General features: G+C 38.3%; 1 protein-coding gene across 5 annotated transcripts in view; it reads right to left on the bottom strand.

Annotated features, from left to right (window-relative positions):
• Positions 1 to 18,452, bottom strand: part of Rfx3 (regulatory factor X3) — a 261,188-nt gene extending 242,736 nt beyond the window's left edge. For 2 of the 5 annotated variants that reach the window (XM_052187722.1, XM_052187762.1), the window contains exon 1: positions 18,211 to 18,273. The gene's annotated coding sequence lies outside the window, so the exon portion shown is untranslated. Of the gene's footprint in view, positions 1 to 18,210 lie in introns of all 5 variants that reach the window. The other 3 variants (XM_052187737.1, XM_052187747.1, XM_052187754.1) reach the window with 3 other exon arrangements.
• Between the last annotated feature and the right edge of the window lie 1,020 nt (positions 18,453 to 19,472).

The following is a 19,472-nucleotide window of genomic DNA, read 5'->3' as shown; positions in this document are numbered from 1 at the left end:
CCTAGTCAATTATTTAACAAATACTTTACATTGTTCTAATCTTGTCAGGAAAAAAAAACTGATCTAATAAAAGTAAGTCCTACATTAGGCATATGATATTTTGATATTTAAGAGCTTATTAAGTAGAATTAACTAAATGGCAATGACAATGGAATAAAAATAAAATAAGTGAGGGTACATATGCAACATTCTAAGTCATGCTAGAGAGTGCTTTCTGCTGCTCACTGGTCCTTGCCTCCTTAAGATAATCCAGCTGCAGTGTGAAGTGCAACATCCTTAAAAGACATCAAGCTATGAAGCTTCATCACATACACTATGCTGTGCAACTGAGTCTCCTCTTTATAAATCCCTAGATTTGTACCACCCTATCATACTTTACACTATACTTTCTTAAATCAAAGATCGCCAGTAGTCAGTAAATGTTAAACAGAACTAAGTTCTATAAATATTTTATTTTCATAATTGTTTTTTAAATAGGCAAATGTCTGTGTTTGATACATCACATAGCTAAGATGGGTGATCAATGACTTACAGGCGCACATGTTATTGAATACTAATTATTCCTTTGCAATTGCAAAGAAAAAAGGAGAAAAAATGATAAGGGACACAAGCAAGGTTCCTTCCTCCCTTCTGATGGTTGTAAGGACCAAAGCCAAGGTTTCTTCTCTCATCAAACAATGTGTCTTCAGTTTGCTGCCTCTAATTACTTCACCTGGACCCACAGAGTTAGAAGGAAAGAACCTACTTTTCAAATTGTCGTTAGACTCCCATAGCATGCAGTAGTATGCATATCAACAGACATATACAAACCACTAATTAAAAGGCAATACATTTTTAAATAACATTGCATATATAATTATACAAGGTTTGAGAAAGGTTTTGTTTTGCTTAAGGTTGCATAAAAATCCACTAATTTTTACTTAAATGCTATAAAATACCTATCTTCCTCATATTAAATGTGCATGTACCATTTTTAAGCTTTCCAATGTGCAACAACAATAGCCTCAAATATGAAGCTATTTCACAATGGATGACAGGCAAATAATGCTGAATATTTTCCAACGAATTGAAAAGAAAAATATGGTTTTGACATGAACAGACTGAAAATTCTACACTTAATAATATCAAAATGACAATCATTACTCAAAATAACAAAATTCAAGACAATGTGCCTCCATCAATAACTTCTAAACAACCTTTCATTTGTCTATTTGCATATTCAAAGTTTTATAAATAAAACTGACTCATGACTATGATTAAATATGAGATATGATACCTATACCATTTAAGCAATGATATTAAAATTTTAGGAGAGGAGGGGTACTTCTAAAATAAAATCTATCACAAAGATTGTTTTTTTCATGTTAAACTTACACATAAGCAAATTGAGAGAGCAACCAATAAAGCTGAAGTCCAGCCAATTCTATTAATTAAAATCTTTACATTTTCTCCTTTGTCCAAAAGTTTAGTTTAGGTATCTAAATGCATTTTATCAGTAGTTACAACTTTATCAGAAGAATTTTGAACTTGGATACATGAAGAATTTATTTTCCAAATCTCTCAAGTATATTTGGCTATAGTTCTCAGGACACACACTTTTTTTTTTTCAAGGAAAGGCATATAAAAATTTAAAATAAGAGTCCAAACAGAAAAGCAGAATATGACATGAGAACGAATGGGGATAGAACAGAACTGCTAATATAACAAAAGAGTTAGCATCAATCAAAGTATCAATAGTATAAACACACAAAGTCACATTGAAGCATCCAATGACTTCTTCATGCCTTTGTTCAAAGGTCTGCAAGTTCTGAATGGTATTTAACTTAGATGGTTCTCCACCCCTCTCATGTGTCTCCATCTTCCTTCCTCACCTAAGTTCACTCCATAGCATGTACAAGCATCTACTATAATCCATTTCCATTTATTGTCTTTCTCCTTTACCTCCTATTGTTTGAATAACTCTCCCAGGACATTTGATGCTATATTTATAGCAGTTCACTTCTTGATTCATTTTGTGTCAATAATTGATCAATAAATGCATGAAGATACGAAATGGAAATGCAGGTCAGAGAAAGACTCAATAAGTAAGGTGGAGGACCAGAGTCTGCATCCATACAACCCATAGGACACAAAGGGCTTGTTAGTGTACTGATAATCCCAGTGATGGTAAAACACTGGAAGCTCTAGGATCGCCTGTGCTGGCAAAGTGCCAGGCCAATGTGTCCATCTCAAACAAAAGGCAGAAGGTGCCTCAGGATGGTACACAGAGGTTGTTCTCTTACCTTCACACCATCCCACATATGTACCCACTATCACACAAATGCACATTTAAACATGTATTTTTAAATTCAAAAAATAAAATTGGAGAGGCTAGGGAGATGCTTCAGGGATAAAGCACTTGTTCTGCATATAAGGGCTACAGTTAACATGCAGGCAGGCAGGCATGCTCTGCCACAGTTCCAACAGTAGGGAGGCAGGAGCAGGAGGGAGCCCCAGGAGGACTGGCTAAGGTAATTGGCCTGTAACCATAATCAAGAGTTCTGGGTTCAGTGAGACACTGACTCTACCAAAAAGTAAAATAGAAATTCACAGACACCCAGCACCTATCTAAAGACAGACAGACAGACACAGACACAGACACACACACACACACACACACACACACACACGTGTGCCTCACAAACACTACTCACACTCATAATTATAATGAAAAGAAACATTTTTTTAAGTTTTTATAGAAACTTGAGTTCCTCATCATATCTGGAATTAGAATGCCTTCACGGAGAATAACTCATGAAAATTATCACCTAAAAAATGGTACACAATGAAAATATACTAACCAAAAAGGGGGGCATATGGGGACTTTTAAATTACAGAGGGAGTCTGAAATTAAATGTATATGGATTTAAAATCTACATAAAATCAAGGATTGCTCTCAGTTTAAAAATCTCTGTAGGCTTCAAGGCAGGTAACTTTGCATAATAAAATCTTAATTTAAACACTACAGACCCATCACAGGAGTGACTATTATAAAGAATTCCATTCTGTGTCCACCAGTTACCTTGGTGATGACACTGGAACTCAAGAACCTGCTCCTGCTTTAACATCCCAGTAGATACAGTCAAATTAGGCAGCAAAGAGTGAAATACAAGAGGCTTGGAATGTTCAAAGTAGCTTCCCAAAAGGCAAAATCCCCCCAGTTTCCCAATTTCTCATATGATAAGCAGAATTAAAAATGCATGCACCTACTACAACCAAATCTGATAGAGCATTCCCAATTACTAACACGTCTTTGTTAAGATGCTACAGAAATCCCACAGGCATATGGAATACATATAGAGAAAGGGAACAAATTTTCATTTGAAAAGCTAAGAAGAAATGAGAAAGTAAAGTCAACCCAAATTTACTGTTACCTAGGTAGTAATTTAACAAAATGCTAAAATTCATTCATTTATGCCATTAAATGTGTTTTTGCAAAAATAAGTAAATAAACAATGATATTCATTTTAAAAATGAAACCGTTATAGCTGGGTGATGGTTACACACGGCACTCACGAGGCAGAAGCAGAATTTCTGAGTTCGAGGCCACCCTGGTCTACAGAGCAAGTTCCAGGGGGAAAAAGAAAATACACACACACACACACACACACACACACACTGTTCTAATGGCAATTAAATTCTGGGATTGAATACATGATAAAACAGCTGATTACACAATACAGTCTGAGGCTTAATCAACAAATGATTGACTTCTACTCCTAGGAAAGGACACTGATTCCAATACCAAGTTTCTAAAATCTAATATATGATCTTTCCTCAAGAAGCTTACAATATGAAAATGTCAAACATTTTGAAAACAAAACTATAAAAGACAGTTTCTATTTTATTGTTAATTTGGGGTTTTGTTGTTTTGGGGGGGTTGTTTTTTGCTTGTTTGTTTTGGTTTTTGAGACAAGGTTTCCCTGTGTAAATAGCCCTGATTGTCCTGGACTGTCTTCAAACTCAGAGATCCACCTACCTCTGTTCCCCAAGTGCTGGGATTAAAGCTGTGCTCTACCACATCCTGCCTTTATCTGCCTTTATTTTTATGCTTTTTTTTTAAGATTTATTATTATATGTAAGTACACTTTAGCTGTCTTCAGACACACCAGAAGAGGGCATCAGATCTTATTACAGACTGTTGTGAGCCACCATGTGGTTACTGGGATTTGAACTCAGGACCTTTGGAAGAGCAGTCATTGTTCTTAGCCGCTGAGTCATCTCTCCAGCCCGACAATTTCTAATTAGTGCCATGGATAACAAGTTTATCATAAGTGAGCCCATTTACTTTGAGGATCATTCTTAACCTTACAAAAGATATGTTTTATTAAGAAACAAAATATAATGCATTCTAAGCAAAATAAAGACTGAGAACAAAGTGTTAAGAGAAAAAAAAAAAAACAGCGAGCGAGGCACAGTTGATGAGCCCGGCTGACAGGGATTGCAGCGCTCGCTGGCTGGCTTGCTGGCTTGCTTGCTTCGCTGTCAAGCATAGAACTCTCAGATGCATCACACAATGGAGCCTTCCAAACCATGTCACCAACTCTATTTCAGATCTTAAGAATTCTGTCCAGGGTTAAACTCCTGGTCAGTAGTGCACTCTGGGATTCAAACCCAGAATATTCATTTCAAGATTCATGGTTTTGTTTTAGGGAGGGGGAAAGAGTATTTTGGAGGACAGTGTTTGTTTGTTTGATTGACTGATTGATTGAATGACTGATTTGGTTTGGGGGTTTTGTTTTGTTTTGTTTTGTATTTTTCAAGACAGGGTTTCTCTGTGTAGCCTTGGCTGTCCTAGAACTTGCTCTGTGACCAAACTGGCCTTGATCTCACAGAGATTCTCCTGCCTCTGCTTCTCGAGTGCTGGGATTAAAGGCTGCAGCCACCTGTTTTTAAACAGTTCATAATACAGTTAAGCCAGGCTGGCTAGAGAAATGGAATTGCAGAGTCAAGTAGTAAAGTAAGTGTGAAATCACCAGAGACTAAAACCTCCAAGTGGAAAATGCTAAACCGTTTGATAGCACAATGTAGAACAAAATAAGTTTAATTATTTTGATAAATAGGCAAGGAGGAATCATTAAAACAGTGGTCCTCAACTTGTGGATATCTGTCCCTTTGAGGATGGGTCACATATCACATATCCTGTATATCAAATATTTACAATTTATAACAGTAGCAAAATTACAGTTATAAAGTAGCAACAAAATAATTTTATGGTTGGAAGGTCACCACAACATGAGAAACTGTTTAAGGGTCGCAGCATTAGGAAGGTTGAACCACTGCATTAACAGATTCTGACCCAGAAAAATATAAAACGTATGTAAAAAAGGAAAGCTGTTAAAAGACATATTAACATAAATATACACTAATGTGAATGTGTATCAATTGAAGCAAATATGACCCAGGCTATAAATTCATGATATAAAGGCACATCTGCTGTTTTATATTCTTCCCCGTATATTAAACGCAATAGATTCAACAGTCTAGTAAGTACTCTAAGTTGTTCTCTAAATTCATATTTTAATTCGATGCCTGAAAGTATTTGGCACTCTCTTCATCTGAATTATACTTTTAATACTTGCATTTTCCATTTTATAGCTCAGTAAGTATACTAGTGACAAAGATACATTTAAATGGAGACATGGATTATTTTGATCACTTTCCACATTATAAACAAGATCAGCTGAGCACAAAGCAACACCGTGCAGTCTGTTCTGAGGCCCACTTAATTCATATGAAATTGTGCTGTTTTAAACCTCAGAGAGTTAGGACTGGGAGCTTTCCAGCAAAAATGCAAGAGCTAACTAATATTTCGTCATACCTTTGTTTACCATATCTCCTTTTTTATTGAAGTTGAGAATAAATCCTATGGGAATCGTTTTACAAGAAGATCTGTCTATGGGGATTTATCTTGTTAAGAGCAAATGACAAATGGTTTTCCCCCATAGGAAACCTGCTCTTGCTTTATATAAATGTATCTTCAGATTTGGTGCCACAAATTAGACTGCAGAGAAATCAGGTTGTGCTGGAAAGTTCACTTGTCATCCTCTTGGTGAATCTCAGATAGACTGCTTCAAATAACCAACAGTGCTAATGTTCGACTTACAGACCTTCATCACAAAAAGAGCAAATGCAGTTCAAGATTAAGGTCAAAGATTTACTACTAACTCTACAACTGAGTAGCAGGGGCAAGAGTCCAGTCTTGGTAATTGCTTCTTCCTGCCATGGTCTCAATATGATTCATCGGTAAACAAAATATTCCTCCAAAACCTCAACTTACAAAACCACACCTGACATAACAGCATGGCTGCTGTATTGCCTCCTATCACTGTGGAGGTAAGGGCGGTCTGCTCCAGTAGTCATTCATACTTAGGAGTTCAGCAAGACATTTGAAGCCCAGTTGGCAAGCCTCAGCTTGTACCAACTATATCAGGGTCAATTATTTCACTTTCACTTCACTAGAGTCACCCACAAGAAGTGGCATTTCCATGTTTTACATTAATAAACTGATTTTCATAATAGTGCTCAGAATGACTGGGATAGAGAGAAGAGCTAAGGGTCTGATTCAGTGGCGGCACAGATGCTTTGGTGGATGAGATCCTGGCTGCCATCTTTCTCATACAAAAGGGGGAAATATACATACCAAGCATGAGAATTTCTTACATTTTAATATCAATTGTGACTCACAAAAATTTACAAATGGCAGACAAAAGCAGTTTTCTTTTTTTTTTTTTTTTTTTTTTTGGTTTTTCAAGACAGGGTTTCTCTGTGTAACCCTGGCTATCCTGGATCTCACTCTGTAGACCAGGCTGGCCTCGAACTCAGAAATCCGCCTGCCTCTGCCTCCCAAGTGCTGGGATTAAAGGCGTGCACCACCATCGTTGGGCCTTTAAAGGGTTTTAAAGGATGTACTTAATTTTACTTCTAATTCACTGCAAAACAGAACAATTAAATGATTCTTATACCCAAGCTTTACAGTTGGAAATATTTCTTAATGTACTCAGATTTAGAATGTAGAATTATAAATGTTTCCCTTCTCTAGAAAAGTAAGGTATTTTAAAGTATAAACTACAAAAAGCCTAGAATGTTCAAGGCATCACTTGTGTACGCCTGTAAGGAAAGTTTCATGCTAGCTATATGAAATGTGTCCAGATGAAAAGTATGAGGTTCAAAATACAAGTCACTTATCCTCAGCTTTCTTATCGAAAGGTAAATGGGTGACAGAAAAGGGCTTCCCTTAAATAACTTCCGAGTACACATGCAATGTAAGTACTCCAGTGTAAGATGAAGACATCCTGATTCTGTCTCTAGCGGACTGGCACATGTGTGTCACTGGAAAACATATGCGACTGTATTGAGACGCACTCTTCTCTCCTGTCCTCACCATATCCCACCCCACCCTACCCCACTCAGGCATTTTTATCCGAGCTAAACTACAGAACAAAAGCTGAGACAGGGACTCAAGCTGAGTACACAAGAAATAAGGCATGCATCACACAGCATTTTCTGTTCCAGACACAACATTTTGACAGGGTCTAAAACACCTGGATAAATTTTTTGTCTAATGTTTCTTTTTACATATTAAGAGACAGGAGTTCATTCAAATTACAGCTGCTTGCTGTTATGTGGCTATTCCAATATAATATATATATATATTATTTATACATATAAATAATATATATATACACACACACATATACATATCAGTACTATTCTCAAGTTAGAAACACCTGCCTTTTGAATTATATCACATAACAGAAGGACAGTCAAATTAAAAAACACAATAACAACAACAAAAAAAATCAAGCAAACAAAAACCCCAACTTGTAAAGGTTGGTCAGAAAAAAATTCCTAAGCTTTATTGATATTTCTGCAATATAAAATAATAAAACCAAATAAAATTATGCTTCTTGTATACAGTTTCTAAATGCACAGAAAGGTTACTACAACTAATGCTTAAGTTGGCATTGCCTTAGTTTCATAATGAAATCCTCTATAAATATCAGTTTATTGGTATTATAATTCATGATCTTTTGTTTGCTGATTACATTTTTCATTTTGGTTAAAGTGTTTGTCTCAACTTTTTTTAATTTTACTTCATTTCATTAATAGTTTTTGATTTGGGGGATTCAAACCCAGAGCTTTGAACTAACTGAGCAAACACTCTACAGATGAGTTACATCTCTAGTCTTAGCTATTTAAATGTTTCTTTATAGAAGATTAGTTATAGCACAATATCACTTAACCACAATATAGTTCAGTTACTTAGAATCACTCTACTACCCAGTCTGGCTACTTATCATGTAACAGATATATATTATTAAAGACTGCTACAAAATATTTTAAGTCACAGGAATTTTCATTAAAACCTTTAGATCACACAATTCAAGTTATGTAAGTTAAAATATCAAACCTTATTTAATACATGCATTTACCACTTGATTTAATAATTTCATACCAAAAAGATCAGCCTGTACATAAAGAACTTGAAGTCTTCATTTTATGTTATTTTATGTTATTCATTAAAAGGTCAGTCATAATAATCTGTAATATATGTTATTCCATCACAGAATATATCCCAAAAAGAAGAGTAATCTAGAGATGAGGAGTGGCTTTTTGTCTGCTTTTGCTGTAGACTTCAACATTAAGGGGAAATGTTTTTTTCTTTACCATATGACCATGGACAAATAAAAAATACATAAGTGAAAAAATAAGTCCATGCATTTTATGAAGATACTGAGTTCAGAAAACATTCTGAATGATAACACTTGTTATCATGATAATACATCAGCTTCCAGATGTTCCTTCTTAATAATGTGTCACAATAACTAGAAGCATGGAACAGCTAACTTCAGCTTTATGAAGCAGTCTCATGTCTCAGGCGAGCTTGAACTCACTATGTAGGTGAGAATGGCATCAAACTTGTGATGCTCCTGCCCCCACCTCTCTAGCACTGGGATTACAGGCATTTGCCACCATCCCACCATCCGTAGTTTATGTCATTTATGGTGCTGGGGATGGGTCCCAGGCCTTTCTATGTGCTAGGTTGAGCACCCTACCAACTGACATCACAAATGAGCTAAACTCATCCAGCACGCTGAAGATTCCAGAAGGCAGTTGCTTATCTCTCCCTGACAACATACAAATGGTTAACTATTTTATACAAACTTCCTCATAAGCAAGTTGGAATAATGACAGATCCAATATGAATCCCATCACATCTGAAAGGTTTATCTCAAGACTTTTCTCTACCCTTCAAACATGGCTTCTGTCCTTAGGCTTACCCACTGTTCACTAATCAAATTCCAAGTAGAGAAGCCTGGCATTACTAAACAAATGTCTTTAGCCAGCAAGTAAAAACAAATTTCCTAATTTAATGTGCTCAGAAGAAGCAATATGAAGGTCAATTTACCCTCCATATTCTATCGTGGTCTCAAGTCTCCACTGAAACTGTTCTTAATCAAACTGTAAATATATTTAGAGCATCAGAGGATAAGGAAGGATTGGAGTTACTTTCAGTAACAAGTCTTTATATTATGTACCTATAATTTACTGAGCTCAAGAAAGCCTCCCACTTAGCCTCCAGTGTAGCTGCAACTCCAGGCACGCACCACAGCACACTTTTATTACATAGCTTTAAGAACAACTGATAATACTTGTAAAGTCTCTCTGTGGTAAGTATACATGGTTCATTATACCCTTCTACTTGGATATATTTTATATACACCAAAATATAAACATCTTAAGAATAGATTCTTATAATACACATAAATATACTAGCTTCCAAAATGTAGTTTTAAATATAAGATAACCAGAGGGAGGGAGGGAGGGAGGGAGGGAGGGAGGGAAGGAGGGAGAGAGGGAGGGAAGAAGGGAAGAAATCACATATGAACATTCCTAAAGCACAATGCTAGCTCTTGAAAAAAGAATCTTTTTAACCTGGTAATACAACCAGTGACTAGAAAAATTCACATATATTGTCTTGAAGATAAATTGAATAATAAAATACAATAAACGTTTTAATAATCTAACTATCCTTAAGGAAGTATATGTACACTGTACAACCATGCAGCAGAAAAGGAACAAGATCCAGGAGAAAGCCTTCTGCTTTAGCCACTTCTGACTCCTGCCTTCCCAAAGTCTGTGTCCCTACACATCTACACCCACTAGGGCTTCACAATGCAGTAAAACATGAGAAATATGTAAGTTGGTGGTATTTACAAGAGGAACCGAATATTTAAATGTGCATGGTTCTTGTTCCCCCTTCAGTACCCATTCTAATTCCTCCACGGCTACAGTATAAAGGAAAAAAAAAATTTCAAGGCAGGCTGGCTCCCTTTGCAACCCTATCCTCCAACTTTCAATCCTCCTGCCTCAACTTCCTGGAGGCATGCCACTGAATACAGCTTGAAGAAACTTAACAAGCAAATAGTCTCTGAACTGATAATGGCTCAGGGAAGGAAGGAAGGAAGGGAGGGAGGGAGGGAGGGAGGGAGGGAGGGAGGGAGGGAGGGAGGGAGGGAGGGAGGGAGGGAGGGAGGGAAGGAGGGAAGAAAACTGTACTAACTCAAGAGTGCAAAAAGTCAGATTCATTTTAGAAATAATAGTTATACTAAAGTATACTCATACAAATCCAAATGAAGTCCAGAAATTTGAATATGCTTATATTACCCAATTAAAATATCATTCAAAATAACTTTTAAATTATAAGAATGGCAATCTCTTTATCTTTCACACACTTCCCTGTTAAGCTGGTGAGTTGTGATACAGCAGAATATATGTTCTTTCCTAAGTATAAAACTGTTTCCTCCCTTAGCGCCTGCCTCTCCCCACACCCTCCCACCCTGTCCTCTGTCTATCCACACACTGGGAAAATTATGTCCTGTTTTAAATATCTCACTGGTGAGCAACAGGAGCCCCAACTGTCAGACACTTGTCTGGCACACATACTTAGAGAAGCTGGTTCCAGCAGAGCTCAAGCTGTGAGCCTCAGCTCCCTCCTACGTGGGTGAGGAAACCAGAGCCCTTAGCCACCACTCTAAAGAAACCACCAAAACGGTAGAGCTTTGAGACCTGGTCATATGCATAGCCACTGCTCTATCACTGGGTTTTCTTTGTTGCTCTCCTCAGAAGAAACTACAAGTGAGCAGAATGTGAGCTTTTGAGACCACAGATAGATCACATACCAATTCCTGTCTCTGTGCCAGGGGCATGCTTCTATCTTCACAGGTTAATCTTGCCATGGATTCATAGGTTGCAAAAAGTTTGGAAGCTCACATTATGTCACTGTTTATCAGACAGCTGGAGAAACTGAGCCCCACACATTACAGTTTCAGTCAGCAGCAAACTGGAGACCTTTGTCCTCCTCTTCACACTCCTCTGACCACACTTGAGGCCCTTTGCTTCCCAGGCTAGTAACATTGTTTCCTTTCTTCTCTCTATCACTGCTCAATGTATCTGTCTCCTCTCACTTTTCCTCAAGCCTCTTTGCCTCACTGTTTTAATGTTCCTGGTTATGCTTCTACTAATCCCATATTTATATTTTGCCTAAAGAAAATATAAGAACCCTTGGGAATCCCTGACTAGGCACTATAAAACAAAAGCAGGCAGGACTGACTAGCCATAACTGCTTCTATAAAAGAATACTTAAGAGTCACCATAGGTATGGGAAACTGTGCAAACACATTAATTTTGGATTAGTCTAGACATTAACCCTTAAGTACTTTGCCAGAAGCCAATACATACACAGAAGAAATCTTTTAAATAAAGAACACTCAAATTACATCACAAATACAATAAAGTTACATTTCTGTTTAAGAAGGTAGAAATTATCAAGAAAAAAATAATGTTTTGGGAGTGATATATCCATTTTCCACTTAAGTCACATTTCCTAGGCTTCTTCCAAGGTTCCTTTGAAAATCAATCACATCTGAACTGAGCGCAGCAGCAAGGCAGGCATAGGCACTCCCACCACACCCAGGAAACTGAGGCAAGAGGACCATGGATTTAAGGTTGGCCTGAACTCCATAGAGAATAAATAAATCACGTTTCCATTTAAGATTATGACTAAATCACACTAAAATGAGAAACCACTTTATTAGTCAAATTGTTCAGAAAATAGAAATACAGTTATTCAATACAAACTATTAAACAGCAATGCTACATAGGACAGCCAACTTGAAAATGTTACTTGAAACTTTTTAACATCTAAAAAGATCAAAAGATGGGATTTTCTTGTGTAAGATTTCATATTTTAATTAACCCTGGGTAATGTCACAAAAAGTGCCAGTTAGCAAATTATTCATCAACGCTAAATAAGTGTACCAGAGGTAGCCACACATATTCTCCTTAGGTGCTGAGCAATACGATATAAAATTGTAGAATAACTGCTAATGAATTCATGTTTTAAAATGGTCTACAAAGAGTGTATGTAGCATTAAGTTGACAAAAAGAGCTCCAAATGTTTTCAAATACATTCATGTATAACATGTTGAAGAGAAAGTATAAATGGAACAATGAAATGAACAATGGAAGAATAAGAGATAATGAAATGTGACATCATTATTTCTTAATCCCCAGACTAGAAAAGTTGTGTAAACACAGTAAAAGGAGTCCACTATAAGCCTGTGGTGCAAAATTAACACATAGCTTTGGAACAGCACTAGAGCTAGTATGGTTTAAAAAAAAAAATTCAATATCAAGTGGTAATCCAAGCCTCTGTGGAATCTTGCTTTTAATTTTTTAAATAAGTAAGAGATTAATTATTTAATGACAGAAGATTAGTGGGAAAATGTTTCAAAACTTAAGTCCCATAACAAAGGGATGGTTAAATGGTCATATCAAAATGACTGTTAAATAGCAAAAAACATTGGAAATTTTTTGGAAAGAACTATTTTGGGAACATTGTAGGGAGAATTCTCAGCATTTCCTCATTGAAACACTCAATAGACATTAAACATGTATTCTAAAGACTTTCCATCATACAGTACATGAGTTTATCTCTCTGAAGTTTCATAGATGTCAGAAGATAGGCAGATTGAGTCCTGACTATTCAGATAAGAAAACTGAGTCTCAGTGAAAGCAACTAACTTGTCCACAGTCACATAGTTAATAAGATTAACTGAACTCTGACTAAAGCCCCTACTTTAGCCTGTATCAGGATGTCCCTGATACAGGGAATTATTAATACACTAATACAAGTTACTTTCTCAACTTTCATTACATACACTTTGATGTGAAATCTAGACTTCAAGTGCAAAGCATTTTAATACATCCACAAATACATTTAAAACCTCATGGCATAAAATGACAAACTACATAGAATTTTATCTTTAAAAAAAATGACTTAACTGTTATAGTAAGACCCATATGTGTTTGGGGGGGGATACTCTCTTTTGAAGTTCTAGGATCAAGGTGTTCCTGCATACAAATTGTTTCAGCTTATAGATACTTTTCAAAACTACCACAGTTAAACATTGTAGCTGAGTTGAGAGAATAGTATATCATTACCTAGACTCAAGTTTGTACACTGTACCTATACTTCCCCAAAGCTTCCTTGAAGAAAATAATAAGGCTTTAAATTTTGAACATTTACTACTTAAAATTATATTCCAAAAGGAAGAAGCCACTCAAAAGATAGAAAATGTAACTTAAAAAAAGAAATCACAGGGTGGGAGAGATAGCTCAGCATTAAGAGCACTTGTTGCGCTTGCCTTTGCAATAGCAAACATGTCCTTTGACACAGGTACCGCTCCCAGCAACCACAATTCCAGAACCTAAGAGTGAAGTATCTTCATTTGACCAATGTATACAACTTAGCACAAGGTGCTAACATTAGACTGAACCAAGGGATCATTTCTATAGTTCATTACTGGATCTGATTTGTTATATATTATTACACATATTCTCTATTTCCAAAAAAACTACCAAGGCAGGCAGTATATTAAATGTTAAACTTTACAGAAGTAACTCAGATGCTTATATGCATACGTAACTAACATTTTCTTTACATAACAGTTCTAATCAATTCACATTTTAGTGAAAATAATCTTATATTACAAACGGCACAGCACCCTCTGGTGTATCTATTATAAGATATATAAAGTTCCCACTAAATAAAGGGATAAAATTTTAAGTCAAAAATAAACCTTAGAAATCAACAGGGTGATTCTTTCTGAATTTATTCCAGTTCATATATTTAACATGTTTAAACAAAAACAATTTTCATTTTAAAATATCACTATTAATTTTGTAGCAACTGACACTTCAGAAAATTTGTTTCAGTTTTAAAATGCTGAACCAACCAAAATAATGCATTTTTCCAATTATAACATAAGATAATGCTATAAATAAAATTCTTGAGGTATGGAATGACAAAGTTTTACAGATTATGTAAGCTCAATTTCATTTTATTCAAACCCTCATACACACACACACACACACACACTGACTGTGTGTGTGTGTGTGTGTGTGTGTGTATAAACGGTTGTGTTGCTATACTTTTTCTGAATTCAAAGGCATCTTAGCATTATTTATAAGAATGGATAAGTAGGTGTTTAGTAAATGAATCTATCATTTATACAGTGTGAAAATAGAGTGATATTCACAAACAAGAACTAGTGATTTAGGTTAAAGCGTAAAGCACTTCCAAGACTATTAATGCTCAACTTTTGTATGTAAAAAGAACCCCTTTCCTGTGAAAATAATGAAAAGATGATACAACTAACTCAACATGATGCCACCTGCTTTAGACAGCTCTTTGTGAACCTCTGCAAGTTCCAAAACAATACAGGAAAAGGGAGGCTGACACCTGTTTCAAGCAGCCACCTGTCTCTAAGAAGCTAAATTTAGTCAAATCCACTTAGTCTTGGTTTTCCAAAAAAAAGGGAACACTATGCACCTGTGAACAGAAAAGAATTCGAAATCTATTTTGTGATTACAACCAAGAATATATACCAGAAGAATTAAAGAGTTAAGGCAAATAATTCAGTAAGAGTAACTATTTTTAATGTAACTGCAAGTGAATAAAGGATACTTAGCCAAATGCTCAGAATAAAAACAAATTAGCAAACTTCATAATTTAAAAGTTGTCGTATTTCTTATTCTTGTTTCTTTTATTCTCACTGAGAGGATCACTAAGTCATACTACTAGACTAGGTAAAAATTAACTCTTCCCACATATCTGCTATCATTATTCATCCTTCTAAGCATGTGCAAACTGAGAATTTTTTTCAATTGTTAAAAAAAAATGTGCCTTAATTAACCTGTAAGGTTTTTTTTTTAAAGATTTCTCACTATCCCATTTATAAACCTGTGGGTATCTCCATAGCATACAAGATTATTTGAATACTGGCTAAATAATGCAATATTTCAGGCATTAGGCATAAGTATCTCAGGCCGTGAGGACACTGTGAGATGATGGACAGCTTCCAGGAATGCATTAATTCCTTATACTCGCTACACAGTTTAAAACAATTGTGTAACTGACAATTACATATATGAATTTTATTGAGTATAATTCAAAAAAGACAGATAGCTATCATGGCACACTCTGAGCCACAAATATTCAGCTACTCAAAACATTATTTCACATGTTTAATTTCAAAGCACAATTACATTCACAGATTTCTGTTAGTCTAAAACACTGAAAACAAAGAATGTCAATGCACCATACAGTCCCTCCTAGGAAAAAAAATCACAGGAAAAAAAAGTTGAGCTAAATGATATTTAACTTTTGTATTTAATTTTAAAGAAAAATTGTTATAATTCTAAGTTAATAAATCCACAAAACTATTTTACTCTAAAGCATCTCTAATATCAATTCTTGGTACATAAAGATTTGCTTTAAATGGACAGGCTATTTAACATAATGCAATGCTACATTTCCTTTCAAATCTATTTGTGAAGGGAAAAAACTAAACTAAATACATGCTTGATGAGTGAAATGACTCTTAAACACTCTTGGACACTACAAATAAAAATATTAAGCAAAGACATTTTAGCATATACAATCTACTCAGCTGAAACATATGTGAATGCCATAAGATCTCAAACTGTCCCAAGACAGCAAAACTCCCTTTAACTGCAGACCCAGGGGCTTCACCATCGCAAAGTGTTCAGGCATTTGACACTCATCTCAACAAAAAAGGGGAAAAGAAGAAAAAGAAAAGAAAGATGAAGAGAAAAAAGAAAATGAAAGAAAGGAAAAATAAAAGTTAGTATTTGAGATGTGCATCGAAGACAGGTTGGGAATGGATGAATAACTAAAGAATGCTGAGAGATCCAGACTTCTTTCAGAAACAAGTATCAGCTTCATTTAAAATAACAATCACACGGAAATGAATTGAAAAGTACGGTTTTTCCCAATCCCCCAACTCTTACTTGTTTTACAAAATATTAGCCTTAATGGCATTATAATTACCCAACCTCTCCATTGACAATCTCAAGAATAATTAATACTGTCACATTATTCACAGGCTGCTCTGTCAGTTAAATCAATAAATGTTTGCTGTTGGAAAGATTATTTAAATAAGCACTTTAAAATATGAACTGGAAATTTCAATGTGCCACTATAATAGTAAAATCTATTTGTTTTAGCTCACAATCATTATCAATTTTTTCTGATAACCTATTAATTGTTATGCTGAAAATGAGCAAAATAAAGGATCTGTAAAACCAGGTTAGCTCTAATCTAGAAGATACTACTTCAGAACTGGTAAGTATTCAGATCTACAAGGGCAACTATTTTCTCTAAAGAAACACTTTAAAAGGAAGTTGGGTTTTTTTTTTTTTCTGAATAGGTTTAAATCATTGTCCAAAAAAAAAAAAAAAACCCAAAAAGTCAACAAAAAGAATATGTTAAGTACACACATGCCTAGATCTTAACAGCCACAAAAGAAAGTGAAATATACACACGTTTCAAGTTGAGAAGCTTCATACATTCTTTATGAACAACTTGACTTCAATTTCAACTCTCCAAGGGAAAGGAATAGAGATGAAGATGGGAGGAAAAAAAAAACTCTCAAAGTACCATAACTGTCACAAATAGCGTTGTGAACTCAGTTCTCACAAAGCTTCCTTATGTCCTTTTCCTGTTCATCACAGACAAAAGTCTAAACCACAATGAAAATTGTTAACACTCTCCTGTGGGGAGGGAGGTGCATCAAAGTGAAACAGAACCTCAGGACTTCCCCTCCCATCTCCACACGAAGGATAAAGCACTGTCAGGAGCCACTAACCGAAGTAGCACAGATGCCCTGCATCCGGTTTAAATCACAAGCACACACACACACACACACACACACACACACCGAAAAGGGGAGGGGGAGGGACAGGAGAGGGAGAGGAGACAGAGGAGAGACAAGAGAAGGAAGAGGAGAGAAGAGAGACAGAGAAACAGACTTAAAAAAAAAAATCTCTCAAGAGCAGCAGAGGACCCCTGGTTTCAATGTATGTGCGAAAGGGGGCAGGGGGGTGGGAGAAGACTGCTGAATGGATATTAAGACTGTTTGCAGCACAAAGAAAAATACAGCTTTAAAAGAAAAAGAGAATCCCGTGAGGCCAGTGATGGTCAAATAAGTGCAGTCCGTTTAGCAGCAGGCACAGAGGGGCCGAAACGAAGGGAGCGGGCTCCGGGAAAAGTTCACCGAGGTACCAGGATAAAAATAACAAAACCCCCAACAAGGCCCCGCAAGTGAACCACCACCACCACAGCGCAGCACCTTTTGGGGACCCCCCTGCTCACTGCTGTCTATTTCGATTTGGAAAGCAGCAGCCACCAGGCAGCTTTGCAAATGAGCGAATTAAAGAAAGAGAGAGGGAGAAAGCGAGCCCCTTCTCTCCACCTGCCCCTCCTCCTGAGCGCCCGCGGACCTGGGGGGACGCTCCGACACCCGCGACGGACAGCGGCGGCTTCCTAGCCCGCTCGCCCCGCAGCCCCGGCTCCCGCTCCAGCCCCGAGCGCCGAGGCCGGGCGGACAGGCGCGCGGCGCCCACACCCCCGAGCCCGCCGCGCGCGGGTCCATTGTAAACAAGCCCCCGGGACCGAGCCCCTCAAGCGGCCGCAGCCCGTGTCAGGAGGGAGACCCCGCACAGCCACGCTCGCTCGCACACACGAACACACGCACGGACACACACGCTCCCACACACATGTAGAGACCGAAGAATATTCACCTTGGCTGTGGATTATTGTGGTGTTGTTGGTGGGTGATGGAGATGGTGGTGGTGGGGAGGAGGAGGAGGAAGAGGAGGAGGAGGAGGAGAGGAGTAGTTGTTGTTGATGGGTAACAGTCGCCAGGACTACGGTGACTATGGCGCTTGATTCACAAGGCAACGGTTGCTATAACTCACAAAAGAGAGAGAGAGGGAGAGAGAGAGGGAGCGAGGGAGAGGGAGACACTCGCGCGCGGGGAGGGGCGGGGGGGAGGGAGGAGGGGAGAGGGCGGGCCCGAGAGCGCCGGAAGAAGCGGGTTCGGCGCTGTGACTGACAGCTCGGAGCCCGGGCGGGGGCTGCGGTCGGGATTCCGACGTCGGTTCCCCGAGGTACGCTTAGACTTGGCTGGCCCGGGGTCAGTGCGAGTCTGCCTGGAGGAACAATACTGCAGACGCCGGGGAAGCTGAGGGTCTAGAGGCGAGGGCTGCTTTCCGTAAAATGAGCCCCTCCTGCCTCTGCGCCAGCTCTGTGCCCAGCAGCCCCGCAGCCGCGAGAGGAAAACCGCGAAGCCAGGGGAGGGGGAGTGATGACGGACCCAACACTGTGTGAGACGCGCGCTACAGCGGAGGCAGACCCCACTTTGAAGAGCAGGCTCCACCCCCCGGGACATACGTCATTTCCTGGGCGGAAACAGCTAATGTCCCGGATGTGCTGCGCTCCTCCCCTCACTCTCCTCTCTTCCCCCTCCCCTCTCACTTTTTTTTCTTCTTTTTTTTTTTTTTCCCCTCCCTCTCCGTGATCGCTGGTGGTGTTCCCCGGTCGTTTATGCCTCGCGGGTGATCCCTTTCCCAGACTCTCTGGGCCGGCGTAGGCCTCCAGGGCCTCGGCCGTGCTCTTCCCTCCACCATTCCGCTTTCTCGCGCCTCTTGAGGCCGCGGGTCCGGGAGCGCGGGCGGCGGGGTGTGAGCGGTGCTTCCGCCGCCATCTTAGGGAGCGAGAGCCTGGGCGCGCGAACCGTGACCTATCTCGCTCCGCGCGGCGGCTGCCTCCCTGCGAAACCGAGAGGCAAAGTTATCACCCTGCAGGACCGGGAGGAAGTGCCAATAGGAAGGGAATGTGTGCTTTCCGAGGATGAGGGTCCATACAGGAGTGGGTTAGACCTTCCAGAGTAGCCCTCGGGTAGGTCCTTAAAGTAGAGTTAACGGGATGGATTCGAGCTAGACCCACTGCCCTATTAACTGGCATCGGTTTCTTAACAGCCTGGGGTAGCTCATTCTTGAGC

This window comes from Apodemus sylvaticus, chromosome 1 (genome assembly GCF_947179515.1).
Source record: "Apodemus sylvaticus chromosome 1, mApoSyl1.1, whole genome shotgun sequence".
Classification (NCBI taxonomy): Eukaryota; Metazoa; Chordata; class Mammalia; order Rodentia; family Muridae; genus Apodemus; species Apodemus sylvaticus.
This window is presented reverse-complemented; position numbering and strand designations above follow the sequence as displayed.